Source organism: Macrobrachium rosenbergii, chromosome 16 (genome assembly GCF_040412425.1).
Source record: "Macrobrachium rosenbergii isolate ZJJX-2024 chromosome 16, ASM4041242v1, whole genome shotgun sequence".
NCBI lineage: Eukaryota > Metazoa > Arthropoda > Malacostraca > Decapoda > Palaemonidae > Macrobrachium > Macrobrachium rosenbergii.
The window spans coordinates 41,878,762-41,891,621 of NC_089756.1; the positions used below are offsets into that span (position 1 = coordinate 41,878,762).

General features: G+C 37.1%; 1 long non-coding RNA gene across 2 annotated transcripts in view; it reads left to right on the forward strand.

The window, feature by feature from the left end:
* LOC136847030 (uncharacterized) overlaps positions 1-12,860 on the forward strand; it is a 114,480-nt gene that overhangs the window by 40,750 nt on the left and 60,870 nt on the right. Inside the window, exon 1 of one of the 2 annotated variants that reach the window (XR_010855590.1) lies at positions 3,909-4,179. The exons of the other annotated variant lie outside the window; for it this stretch is intronic. This is a non-coding gene — a long non-coding RNA (uncharacterized lncRNA). Of the gene's footprint in view, positions 1-3,908; positions 4,180-12,860 lie in introns of those variants that run through there. 2 annotated transcript variants of the gene reach the window in all.

A 12,860-nucleotide genomic window follows, 5' to 3' on the forward strand; every position in this document is an offset into this window, starting at 1 on the left:
ATTGGCGTTGAGATAGCCTGGGCAAATAATAGATCTGAAATCGTATTGTGAAGGGAGGACTTTGATGTCATTGATACGTCCACTGTACGTCCAATATTAAGTGTGTCCATTTAATACTTCTTTTTTGGCGGTGAAATCTTTTATAATTGAGAAGGTTATTTGATGGACTCGTGTTCTGTAATGAAGAGAAAATTTTAATATTAGTTTCCTTCCAGAATTAAATCTACGATTTCAGTGATGGTACTCGGTGACCTTCTCTCCCTCTGAATCTGAATAGAGATTATTATTATTATTATTATTATTATTATTATTATTATTATTATTATTATTATTATTATTATTATTATTATTATATTTCAGTAGATGAAACCTATTCACATGGAACAAGCGCACAGGGACCCTTGACTTGAAATTCAAGCTTTCAAAGAGTATTGGTTTCAACCACTCACCGCAGACCCCACACCGCAGCACTAACTGATCATGATGCAGAGCCAGTGATTTTTCATCGCCCTGGGGGTGACGCGAACCCGCGACATCTGAGTGGCATCAGGACACTAACCACTATACCAGCGGACCAGCTGTATCTACGGAAATGGTGCCATTAACGTCACACGCTTCATGTCTTTGGTTTATCCTCAGTGACATTATTTTGAAGAAAAAAACTCTCACGATGGCGGTTCCCTTCTTCCCAAAAATGAATAATTATGATTTACAGAAGACCATTGCCGAATGGCATCCTGTATGGTCATATTATATAAACTATTTGATTAACTACGCGTGCGCTACCCGCTTTGCAGAGCGTCGGTATCCACATTTAGTTGAGGTGACACACTTTCACGCTTCTTAATATCTGGTAATTTAACAGGCCTCGGAAAATGTTTCAGCATTACAACATGAAGTAGAACCGTAGGGAGAAATTTCCAATAGCAATGGCATAATTTTTCCTGAATTAGTCATATAGATGATTAGGCATCCACATTTAAACAAACGAATGATTGTGACACACGTACAGTATATGCCGAGTATCTTCAACTAGTCATCTCCCTCCCTACCCACGACATCTACATAATTATTCCCAGAAACGTCTAAAAATATCAAACCGAGAAATCTTCAGAGACCCTACTGTATATCTATGCTAGCCCCCGTTCCCCCAAACACCCTCCAAGAGAGAGAGAGAGAGAAACTAGGATCCGAATCAACCTCAAAATTTCATGAATCCTTCCTTGACCCACAGCCAGTCTTATCACAAAATTTCATCAACATCAATCAGTGTCATCTTGAGATATCAGTGGACGAACAAACGAATGTACACGGCTGCTAAAACCGTCTGTCTTTTTCCCGCTAAAGAAACAAACATAACTTAGACCCACCCAGCTATAGACGGCCAGACTTCCCACGGTGCTTTAAAGTTCCATTTCAGATTTGCCGCAGCTTAGAGATTTCTGTTGAATCTTATTGACAGAGAGCGAGCCAAAGAGAGAGAGAGAGAGATAAGTGGATTTCTATTCCACAGCGCCACTCTCTCTCTTTGATTTAATCTCTTTGAAAGGATTTCTGGACCCACCTAACGCCCAAAAGGGTTCCTGAAATTTTAAGAAATCTGAAACGTCAAATGGCTGAGTCAGTTCACTCGTGATAACGATCATGAGTCTTTACTATTTTTTTTTTTTTACCAAGAACCTAATTCACTCCTAAAGTCAACAGTGGCACAACGGATTTTCAGGAAATTGGCCCAAGGTTGTTTACCCCGACTGGGATCTATCTCGGTTTTCTTGCTAGGAAGGCGAGGTTGATAACTACTTGGACCTAATCTGGACCTATATATATATATATATATATATATATATATATATATATATATATATATATATATATATATATATATATATATACTGTATATATATATATTATATAATGTGTATATGCATGTATACATATACATATACATATATATATATATAGCCTATATATTAACAATGTTAGTTTATGGCCTTTTCGTCTTGTTTTAGACAAGTACATTGAGAATAATACATTGAGAATAATGATAATAGTTATTAACCTTATTTTCATCGGTAACAATAATGCTAATAATAGCAGCAACAGCAGCAACGTCCCAGAGAAGCAAATATCGTTTAACCGATATCATCACAGCGCAAAGAATTTTTCCCCCGTTCAGACCAACAAACTCCAAAAGTGGAAGAAACCCATCACTTGAGTTCTCTCCCGGGATTCGAACCGTGCGTTTCAGTTTAGGGTCTCCTCCCTCCCTCCAGGCACCTCCATCCATCTCGGTCCCGACTCGTCTCTGTCGTGTTTGCTGACGTATGATGAGCCTATTCGCAGAGCTCCCTCTGCAAGGGATCGGACCCGGAGAAGCTCTTATTGTAATCGACGCAGGTGGCATTTTAGACTGGCGTCCTCTCTCTCTCTCTCTCTCTCTCTCTCTCTCTCTCTCTCTCTCTTGTGCACGTATACCTGTGTGCATAGTCTGTGTGCAAAAGAATGTTCAATTCATAACACAAATGTGTAGAATTGTGTGTGTGTGTGTAAGAGAGAGGTGGGTGGGAGGGGGCGGGGTAGGAGGCTGGCTGCTGGGGCTAGAACAGTAGTATTTTGGCACTGAGGTCACGCACTCCGAAAGGCTGCAAATTGGCAGGGGAGGTCATAGAGGTAAAAGCTACGAGCGTAGGAAACGACCTACCTTTTTCTTCCATTAGGACATGGCATGTGATGAAATGTCCGTTTCATTAATGTCCACTTCATCTGTCCATTTCAAACCACGTCCACTGTAAAATCAGCTTTTGTTTTTTTCATTCAGGAAAATGGTTACATTTATCGATGGAACCTCAGCCAAAAGGTAGACTGGTTCATTTTCATTGATGAATTATGGATGTATTGTGAGCAGTGTACTTTTCCCTGAAAACAGCTCCATGCTGGCGCAGCCCACCTAAATATATATAGGCCTAAGCTGCCTTGCTTCGAGGCGAGAGAGTTTATGGTCAAGACAACTCACTGCAACATTACCATCGTTATAGCCAAAACATAAACCTGATTTTGTACAGAGTTCCGGAAAAATTGTCGCCTGACGCGTCTTCCGAGCATTTGGTTGGTATTGCATTTTGTGGTTATTTAAGACTTTTTTACGAAAACTCTTAGAGATGATTCCGAACATGATGTTTTCCTTACACTTTTAGTAATTATTTTTGCAAGCGGATGAAAGCATGATTTAATCAGGTTTTTACTGTCGAAGTACTAGGCTAAGTTACGACCTTGGGATATTAAATATTTGTAAGTTATTTTTTTTATCAATAGTAATTGCATAAGAACTTACTACGTTTGTGAATGTGTATGTTTGTGTGTGATTACCCACATACCAGTAATTATATGAGGATTGCCCTCTCTCTCTCTCTCTCTCTCTCTCCAATTTAATCAGCTGTTCGTTCTCTTCTATATCACGTTAAGTATCACGTGAATATCGTGACTGCTAGTCACAGGGTAACTCTCTCTCTCTCTCTCTCTCTCTCTCTCTCTCTCTCTCTCTCTCTCTCTCTCTCTCTCTCTCTATATATATATATATATATATATATATATATATATATATATATATATATGAATGTATATAATCATGTGTATACACGTGAATTTGACTTTCCACAGTTCCGGATGATGTTATTATTAATAATAATGCTTACTAATAGGTAATTCTATACAGAAAACCAACGCCCAATTAGTAGGCCATGTAAGGTTATCGATAATTTTAATGATATATAAATTCATTAAAAAAATTGTATAACATTCTGTCGCATCCACCAGCGCAAGGCTGTCATCCCAATACTGTTTTTTTTTTCTCTCAACTATCAAGCGCTTCTTGTTTTTACATTGTTTTGAGTTATAGCGATGCATGATGGGTATAAATAAGTCTAGCCAGAGTTCTTATCCTTTTTTGTTTTAAGAAACGTCTTGAGATCCGTTTCAGTGTTTAGAAACCCAAAATAATATGATATATTTCCGTTACACCTATCTTGATACCCTTAGTTTTTGAGAGATATTTTTTGAAAGTCTGAAACTTGCGGTTAGTTTCGTCACGAAGACAAATGGAATGAAGTTCGAGATCTCCCCAAATTTCACTGGAATTCTGTTGAATAGCAACTGACACTTATGATTCAAAGGGAATAAAAGGTAAGCTTTGCTTTAAGTTAATTGCAGAGGTACAATAGTATGAAGAATAATTTTACTTGAGAAAATGGTAGTAAAGTGGCAAGTTAGGCTATGCCATCACGTTGAAGCGAGGCTCATCATTAGGCTCATGGCTCAACAATGTTAGGTTAGGCCGTGGGAGGCAATGTTGTTGCTTAATTTTGCCATTACAGCTATACCATAGTCCGTTATTATTGTGTATGAGTATTTTTGCACGTTGAATTTTAAAGGGTATTTCAGTATAACACCAATATGACGTACAGTATTTCTGTATTGTTTCCCTTTTTTCTTACCAGAAAAAATCAGCGAAATGCATATAATTGGAGTTACGTTTTGTTTTTATCTTGTCGTTGTAGTAACATTTATGAAAAAAAAAAATGAAAAGCATGGTAATGGAGGTGCGAATTTTCATAGTTTTAGTTTCAACCATTACCGTGATACTAAGCCTTCAGTTATATTAACAATTGGTGAGATCACACGACCTAATTCCAGAGACTTGAATGGAAAATCGGTAGAGCAATAGTACAACTCCGCATCAGGTATTAGCTTGGAAATTGACTTTTTCTGTATTTTGGTTGATATCAAGAATTTACCGTAATTTTTTTTGTTGGTCGACTGTAATTAACCTCAGAGCTGATATGTTTTTGTATGTTGGCCATCCGGGAATACTATCGAGCACGCGCAGTGCTATAGGGGAACTTTTGGTAAAAAATGGAGTTTCCTTCACCAGGGGGTCCGGGGGGCCAGCTAGCTAGGTAACACGGCCTACTAAGTTAGGTTAGGTTAGGTTAGTATAGTTCCTTTTATAATAGGTTTCCTTAGCCATTCCCTTGAACATATGGCTCCCTAATGACTTGCGCATGCGCGGAACCATTCCACAACATGACGGTCCGGTCTTCTCCCAGCGTTTTCGGCCACCCAAAACCTTGCGTTCTTAAAACGGTCCCCAACCATGTTGGATAGAGATAAAGTTAATAATAATTGGCCAACAATAAACACCACCACCTCCTTCATCGACAATGCTAAAAGTATAGGAAAAATAAATTTCCAAGGTAATAATCCTTGCGGAGCTGTTCTATAGTTTTACAGAAAAATCTAAATCGACGATGACAAACTCGTGTTTTCAAGTAACCATTTGGCCTAACGGGTAGGGTGGGGGTTAGGATATCGGAAGGGACCCGGAAATTACATAAGTATATAGGTTAGGTTAGTATATGTTCATGTAATTACCAGTCAGGAACAGATTTCAGCAAGATAAGCCTAGTACTAGGTCTAGCATAGCTTCTGTTTTTCTTTTGTTAAAATTATTTAGACCACACCACAGACAACGTAAGATCAGAATTCTTCATAGCCCGGACCCACCCCGCGAAAAATAACTATTAACATCTGGGATATGTATTTCTGTTTAGAAACCGTTCCATTTTAGTTTTAGGCAGTATGCTTCACTACCAGTTAGTCAGTTATTCATTATGTTAAACCCACTTAATCTTTCTCATACTGTTCACTGCCATACCATGGAACCCTGTATTTATTAGGTTAACTTAATTAGATATTTAAATATCCAGGTTTCGGTCAGCAGAGAAGGAAAATTAAAAGTTGATTGAAAGACTTTTGCTGCACCATTTGTTTATATTTACACCACATTTATTTACAGTTTTACAGAAAAACAGCATTTGTGTAAAGTAATGAAATTTGTGTATTTTTGGTAACGTGATAATCATTTGTACTTAAGTCTTAATAATTGAGGGCACAAAGCTCCTTATCCAGTCAAGTTAGGTTAGGGAAAGTAAAGTTTTAATGGACTTTGGTACTATTTCGGTGTTTTTACATGTTATAACCAGGATAAAAACCCTGTCAGTTTCTTCTGGTAAAACTAGATGAGAGTATTGAGCAATTAATTAACACTTATTCTCTAATTTTTAGCATCTTGATGTTGCATAAGCCACATTAACCTAATGAATCATAACCTAACCTAACTAAGGGCACCAGTAAGCGATATTGTACTTCCGTGAATTTTTTTATATTTCTCTCTTTTATAGTTGAATTTAGTATAGGATTGTTTGAATAGTTTTCCATTTCCAGGAGAGGTGTTATTCCCATTAATAACAAGGTGAAAGTCAAATTATGTCGTGCAAATTCATTCCTGAAAGAAAGATTTTTGGAATTCATTTAAAAGTTACTGATTCGCGTTTTTCATCAGCATTTTACATTTCATAGTCAAATAGTAACAAATGCTCATTCAAATGATAAAACCGTGATGTTGTAAATAAGAAGAAATCACGGTATATGATTTGCAAATTTACAATTTATTTTGTGTGTTGGGAGGTACGCTACAGATATTTTTTCTTTTAAATAGGTTAACCTCAAGGAAATTATCAGTATACTTGTAGCTTCTTCGTACGCTTGTACCACACGTGAAATTAGGTTAGGATATACAGTATCTCTTTTAATTGAACGTAAAAGTGGTTTGCTGCAGCCTGTACAAATTATGATAGGTAACTATGTACAGTTCGGTGCTTTTACACTCATGAATACTGTAAATTCTTTATCAGTATACATTAGATATGGTAAGAAATTGAGAAATGTACGTTAGACAATTAGTTAGCCTATCTTGCCATTGTTATATCGCTCACGTGTACCAGCGCGAGTTCTTTCTTATACAGTATAAGCTGCATGTGCTATAAGCAGATTTAGTACAGTATTGTTTCTCAGTCGTATCAGACCTCCCATGACGTCATCCTTAGAGCTTTCATCTTGAAAATCAACGTTGCCACAACCAATATAATCTTATATAAGTGCTTTTGCAAAGCGAATGCGACGGCATACCGTTACTTTACATTTGATTACTAGTAGAAGCCAACTCCTTAAAACGTTTAGAACAAGACAATCTTATTGTTCGCATTTGTACATGTGTGTGTGTGTGTGTGTGTGTGTGTGTGTGTATGATACCTCTAAGATATTAACACAGATTTCGTGTAAGTAATGTTTCATGGTTCCATCAATTCATGGTTCCATCAAGCGTTAGCACTGAAAAGTGTTATCCGGCGCTTTGAGAAATAAGCTCTATAATAGAATTTTATTTTGTATGTTCTGGTTTTTAATGACATATTTTTGTTGACGTTAATATTCCTCCAATTTTTTATGTCTTTTGCACTAATGAATATTTGTTCATCAGAGTGGTTTTGTATGAAACCTACCGAGATGTATCGCGTTAATACCGGAGAAACCGAGGTAATTCAGCTGGGTGTTATTTCTAGTTTGTTCACGTTCGTGTTGTTTAAGCTTGAAGAGAAGCATGTTTCGTATTATAAACATTACTATCTGATCCAGCAATGGGCACTTTTAGAGAATGGTAAATTCATCGACAGTACGTGGGTCACTTTTTCAAGTCACATATATGCCTGAAATATATAATTTGAGATTATTACGAAACTCGTGTCGTTTGAATCACGAAAACTTGAATTTCGAAAGACGCCATCGTAGTTAGAGCAGATTTTACAGTTAATTAAACATCCGGGAGAACTGTGAAACGTCGAGACACTAGTTTACGTTGTTGTGAAGTTGTTCTGGATTAAACCAGCTAATACCAGATCGGGCTCTATTGCGAAGTCTGATACTCGACCAGAATTGTGCAGTGTTGAAACAGTGACTGAGAGAGGATCTCCGACTAGAAGACAGAAGACTGAACGTTAATTACGGCGATCACAGTGAGGAAGACATTTCAGTCAGATGATTTATTATAGAATTTTGAAGATTGCGAATATTTATAAGGCATTAAAAGCAGATTTTCGAATATTCATAAGCTGTTAAAATTAGATTTGTGAATATTTTACAAGCTGTTAAAAGTAGATGTGCGGTATTTATAAGGTATTAAAAGTAGGTATGCGAATATTCATAAGCTATTAAAAGTAGGTTTGCGAATATTTGTAAACTATTAAAAGTAGACCTGCAAATATATATAAGTTGTTAAAAGTAGACTGAAATGACAGATACCAATTATGTACCTCTGTAATTGTGGTCTGTACAGCAGCAATAACTACGTTGTTGTGTCACAACGTAATCATGTAGAATTTCTCAGGTGCTATAAAAACGCTGAAGGCTACAGTGCTCAGATTTTAAAACGTCATTCACCCATTTCATGTTATCTGCTTACTGTTCACTCATTTCATGTTATCTGCATGTTATTAATGGGCTTCTTGTCTTTGTGATTGGTTGGGGTGAAGCAATCCCTGGTAATGAAACCGGATGCTCTTGTAGCTGTTGGGATTAATAGGTTTTAGTTGAAACAACTTTCAACTATTCTAGTTTCAATGCTGTTATGCTGATTTTCAGGGAATTATCCAGTATGTTTGGGTCAGGATTGTCTCGCCTGAGTAAACAAGACTGCCAAATGGAAGTTATTGGCTTGTTTATCTGTATACGTAGGATATTAAATCCAATGAAGTATCCACAGGAAATTAATAGAATATCCACTAGTTTTGGAAGCAATATGACTTACCCTGTAATGTGTTCACGTTATTTAATTACTCGAATATTAAGCTTACTTCCATCATTTGATAGTCTCTGAGTTTAATGAATTAACAGTCTCAAACAAAACTGCAAAGTAACCTCAAGTTATTTTTTCTCTCATCGTCAACGCTTTGCTTGCTATTTGGGTGATTGTTAAAAGACTTAAACTGAAAAATATCTGAGAATTTTTAAGAAAATCTTACCAAAGGTGGTTCTCGTGACAGGCAAGAACTGATGACATTTTGGAGAGATATTACCACATATGGGTTCTGCATTCACCATCTAATCAACTAGGAAATCATGAAACATTGAACTACCCACAGAGACTTCTTACTTTTCCATTTTATTGTTATTTTTGGGTATCTTTCACTGGAAGTCTAAGGGTTAACAAAAGTCAAAGGGTTAACGACAAACTCCCGAAATCCCCAAGGAACGAATGCCTTCCGAGGACCTCTACAGTGTGCGGGAGGGTACGGTTGAAGGAGGACAAGAATAGTGAAAATGCCGCGGTCGAATAACTGGCGAAATGAGTGAACGCCACACGTCATTTGAGATTAGATTCGCCGACAAAGAGGCCGTTCCCTTGGGGATGAAATCTACCATGAAAAGAGAATCTCTGATGGAATTTCCACACTTCTGCCCAATTTGACTTCGGAGAGAGAGAGAGAGAGAGCGTCGTCAAAGTGACAGGTCTGCCGGAAAATACCCTAACGACGAGAGGAAATTGTAAGGGAGGGAAAGGCTGTATGAAGAGGCGATATTTTTTATGTTTTATCAACCCTGTTGTATTTCATTGCTGGAAGATACCCGTTTCAAGGTTCAGAACTGAATCCAACAGTAAGATTACAAAAGAAGAGAAGTGTGTAACTGGTTTATAAAGTTTAACTTTGTATAAGTTAGAGTAGAACGTATTGCAGCATATAAGAGAGGGTCGAGACAGGAAGTCCCGACGGTAGGGGTCAATGTTGAGAGCAGCTGGACCCGAGCTGGATGACGGCAAGCTTAATTAAACGTGAGCTCATTACCCGAAGATAATGATACAGGCAGACTTACAAGAAGGCTAAAAAAAACCTTATGTAAAAAAAGGAAAACATCGCAAAGATTACTTCGAAAATAAAGAAAAAAGATGAATGAACATTAGGCGTAACAGACATTTGTTAAGGTTATGAATGCGCCAACATTGCCGCACATGAATATGAATGAAACAGTAGTGCTCTAATTAATACCTACCGTGTTGCTGAGGCACTATTCATTTTGCAAAGCAATGGTGGTATGCCTTAAACCTACCTTTAAAACTGAATAATTCCTAAAAAATATGTAGGTGTCTGGTCCTAGGTGTCTTTACAGTGTTCCAGAATAATAATGGAAATTTTGTAGTTTAAGCTACTTAAAAGGATGGGAAGAAAAGATAAACTTAAAAGGATGGGAAGAAATCTCTTATGTTTTCTTACTGATCTCAGTAAAAGCCTCAGCGAAAACTCCGTAATTAACGTTTATCTTCGGCTCATTTCTTTCGCCCATTAGCTGGAGTTCCTTGTAATTAGACGACGCTCCTCGAATCTGATGGGGAGAATGAGAGCCATGCCGAAGAAAAAGTCAGTTTCTTATCTGAACCCGGAAACTTGTCAATAACTTATTGAAAACTGGAAATTTTAGTGCAAATAATCACACGTTCGTATATGAGACAACATTATCGAGGTAATGTCTGTCTGTCTTTCACATGGTTCATTTATTGAGTATTATTAGTTACGTCCTTGTTGGTTTGTCTGTGTCCATTGATCCACACCAGGCCTCTTGCACCTTCCCATATTTACAGGCAATCTTTGCGGCGCAAGGACCTGTTCGGTTTTAGGGCCAACTTTGCCTAAACCGTCAGCTAACCTTATAATCTACTGTCACTTCGTATGTGATTGTTTTTGGGAATCTTGCTTAATGGTCAGTGGGTGTAGCCATGAGTTTCGGAACTTTATGGGAGAGCAAAAAGCTTTTTCTTCTTATTTAATTCTCCTTTTTTACTTTTTTCCCATCAAATAATCACTGTACCATATAGCTTCGTAACAATCTTACACCTTTCACTGTCTTTTAACTCTCAGAGGCAGTAGAATAGGTCTCTGCTCCTTCAAGGTAAAAAAAAAAAAAAAGCCTGCGCGGCTGAAGATCCTTCATTAAGAAGCATTCTGATAAGTTTGCCAACCTATTTTTACCGTCTTGTCGTCTCCCTCTGAAAAATGAAGCATCTGTTCTTTGTTCACTGGGATGCTATTTTTCATAATCTTCCCGAGAAGGCAGAGATCAATATCCTCTTTCCGCTTCACTGAAAAAACATTCTTTGTTTATTTGACAGGCGCTTTTTTGTATAATTCCCCAAAAGGCAAATATCTTCAGCCTCACCGGCTATTGTTTGAATCTGTATAACATAAAAAAGGAAGGTTACTTCACAAAAACCTGAATCTTAGGATTTTTTTTAATGGCTGTCAGTAAGGCTTATGAATAGCATGATGGACACGTAATTTATCTCGTCTTACTCATACCTGGTTTGCTTCTAATAGGAATTCTGGGTAATGTTATGCTAATGATCTTGATATTCCTGTTAGTGCCGAAATGACGAGGGTAAATAGTCCCTCATCGGTGCTGTCAGAAAGGATTTTTTGCTCCCACGAAGTGGCATATTTACATTTGAAGAGAAAGCTGATTTTGTTCAAAAGACTGACTTCATCGTCGTCATCATCGCCTCCAACGCCACGTGACGCAAAGGGTCTTTGTGAAATTCCGACACTCATATACTTCCTGTGCTGTCTTCCACAAATCACTCATCTCATAATTCTCATGCAAGTAGATCTGGGCCTTCCAACTCTCACGTACTCTTCTCCCAGCGGTAGTGCGAAGGATTTTATTGTCAATTTTAGTAGTGTTTATATAGAATTTATTTTAAGGTAATTATGAAGCATGCATGTACTGAATGAATGCTTCCTCAAAATTTACACTGAATGAATGCTTCCTCAAAATTTACAAGTTTTCGTCAATCTTTCCTCTTATTCCAAATCATATACGAGTATAAACAAAACATATTTCCATCGTTGATAACCGAACCCGTTGCTAAGCCAAATTACATGAAAAAAAAATCAATAATCAATCTCTGAAGTTAATGTAACATAACATCCGGATTTTCATTGTATTTAACATAGCGATTATATACTACCGCTTTTGCTGTCTCCCATCCCACCATATTCCCTTTCAAACTTTCGCTTGTGGTGTCCACCTGCTAAAGCAAATTATTCATAAAACATCGTCTTTTTCTTCTGAGCCTTTTTATAGAAAATAAAATTCATTCTCGTGGTTCGTCATAGTCAGTTATGTATGCCTGGATAATATTTTTGGCAGAAAGTGGAACTTGGTGCTGTCTGGTTTTCCCAAGGTAATATTCCTTGACATTTCTTATTTTGATTCTCCGTTTCTACTTATCTTTTTTATTGTAAAGGTACTGTGAACTTTTCAGTAATTATTAAGATCTGGAAGTCAAGCGGGTCAAAGCAATTTCATTCATAGATTTATAAAATAAGTAATAATACTTAGTAAATTCTCATAATTTTTCAGAGTAAATATATTTAATAGGTTTTGTATATCTCTGTGAAGCTTCGTTTGCTTATGAAGGTAATCAGGTAGTCAGGTCGCTCATTTAATTATTATTAATTTGTGTGAGCCGTAGTTTTGTCGCCTACTTGACTGTGCTTGTGAATTGGCCGTGTAGTGCGTGATGAGGATTCTCACTCTCGCAGATAACTATTAACATTGTGTGCTCGAGGGCCAACCCTTATCATCAACCCTTTCTTTCATTTCACTAGAAAAGTCTGCTTTCTTCCGTAATGCACGATTCATATATATTATCTTGGTTTATGAGTATATTTTTCTCTTATAAAGGGGAATAGCTATCTAATCCTTTCGTTTTCAGCAGGCTGTGTAGTTACCATAGTAACAACAATAATAATATATATACCAATACTCATAACAACCTGACTTTGTGGAGATTAAAATGAAAAAGCAGTATTTCATTTCCCATGAACGACTCGGGAAGATTAATTATTTCAAGGCCATATTATGGCCATTGATTTCTTGGAATTTTATCTCGCGCGTTGTTGTAAAAAAGGAAAGATTTT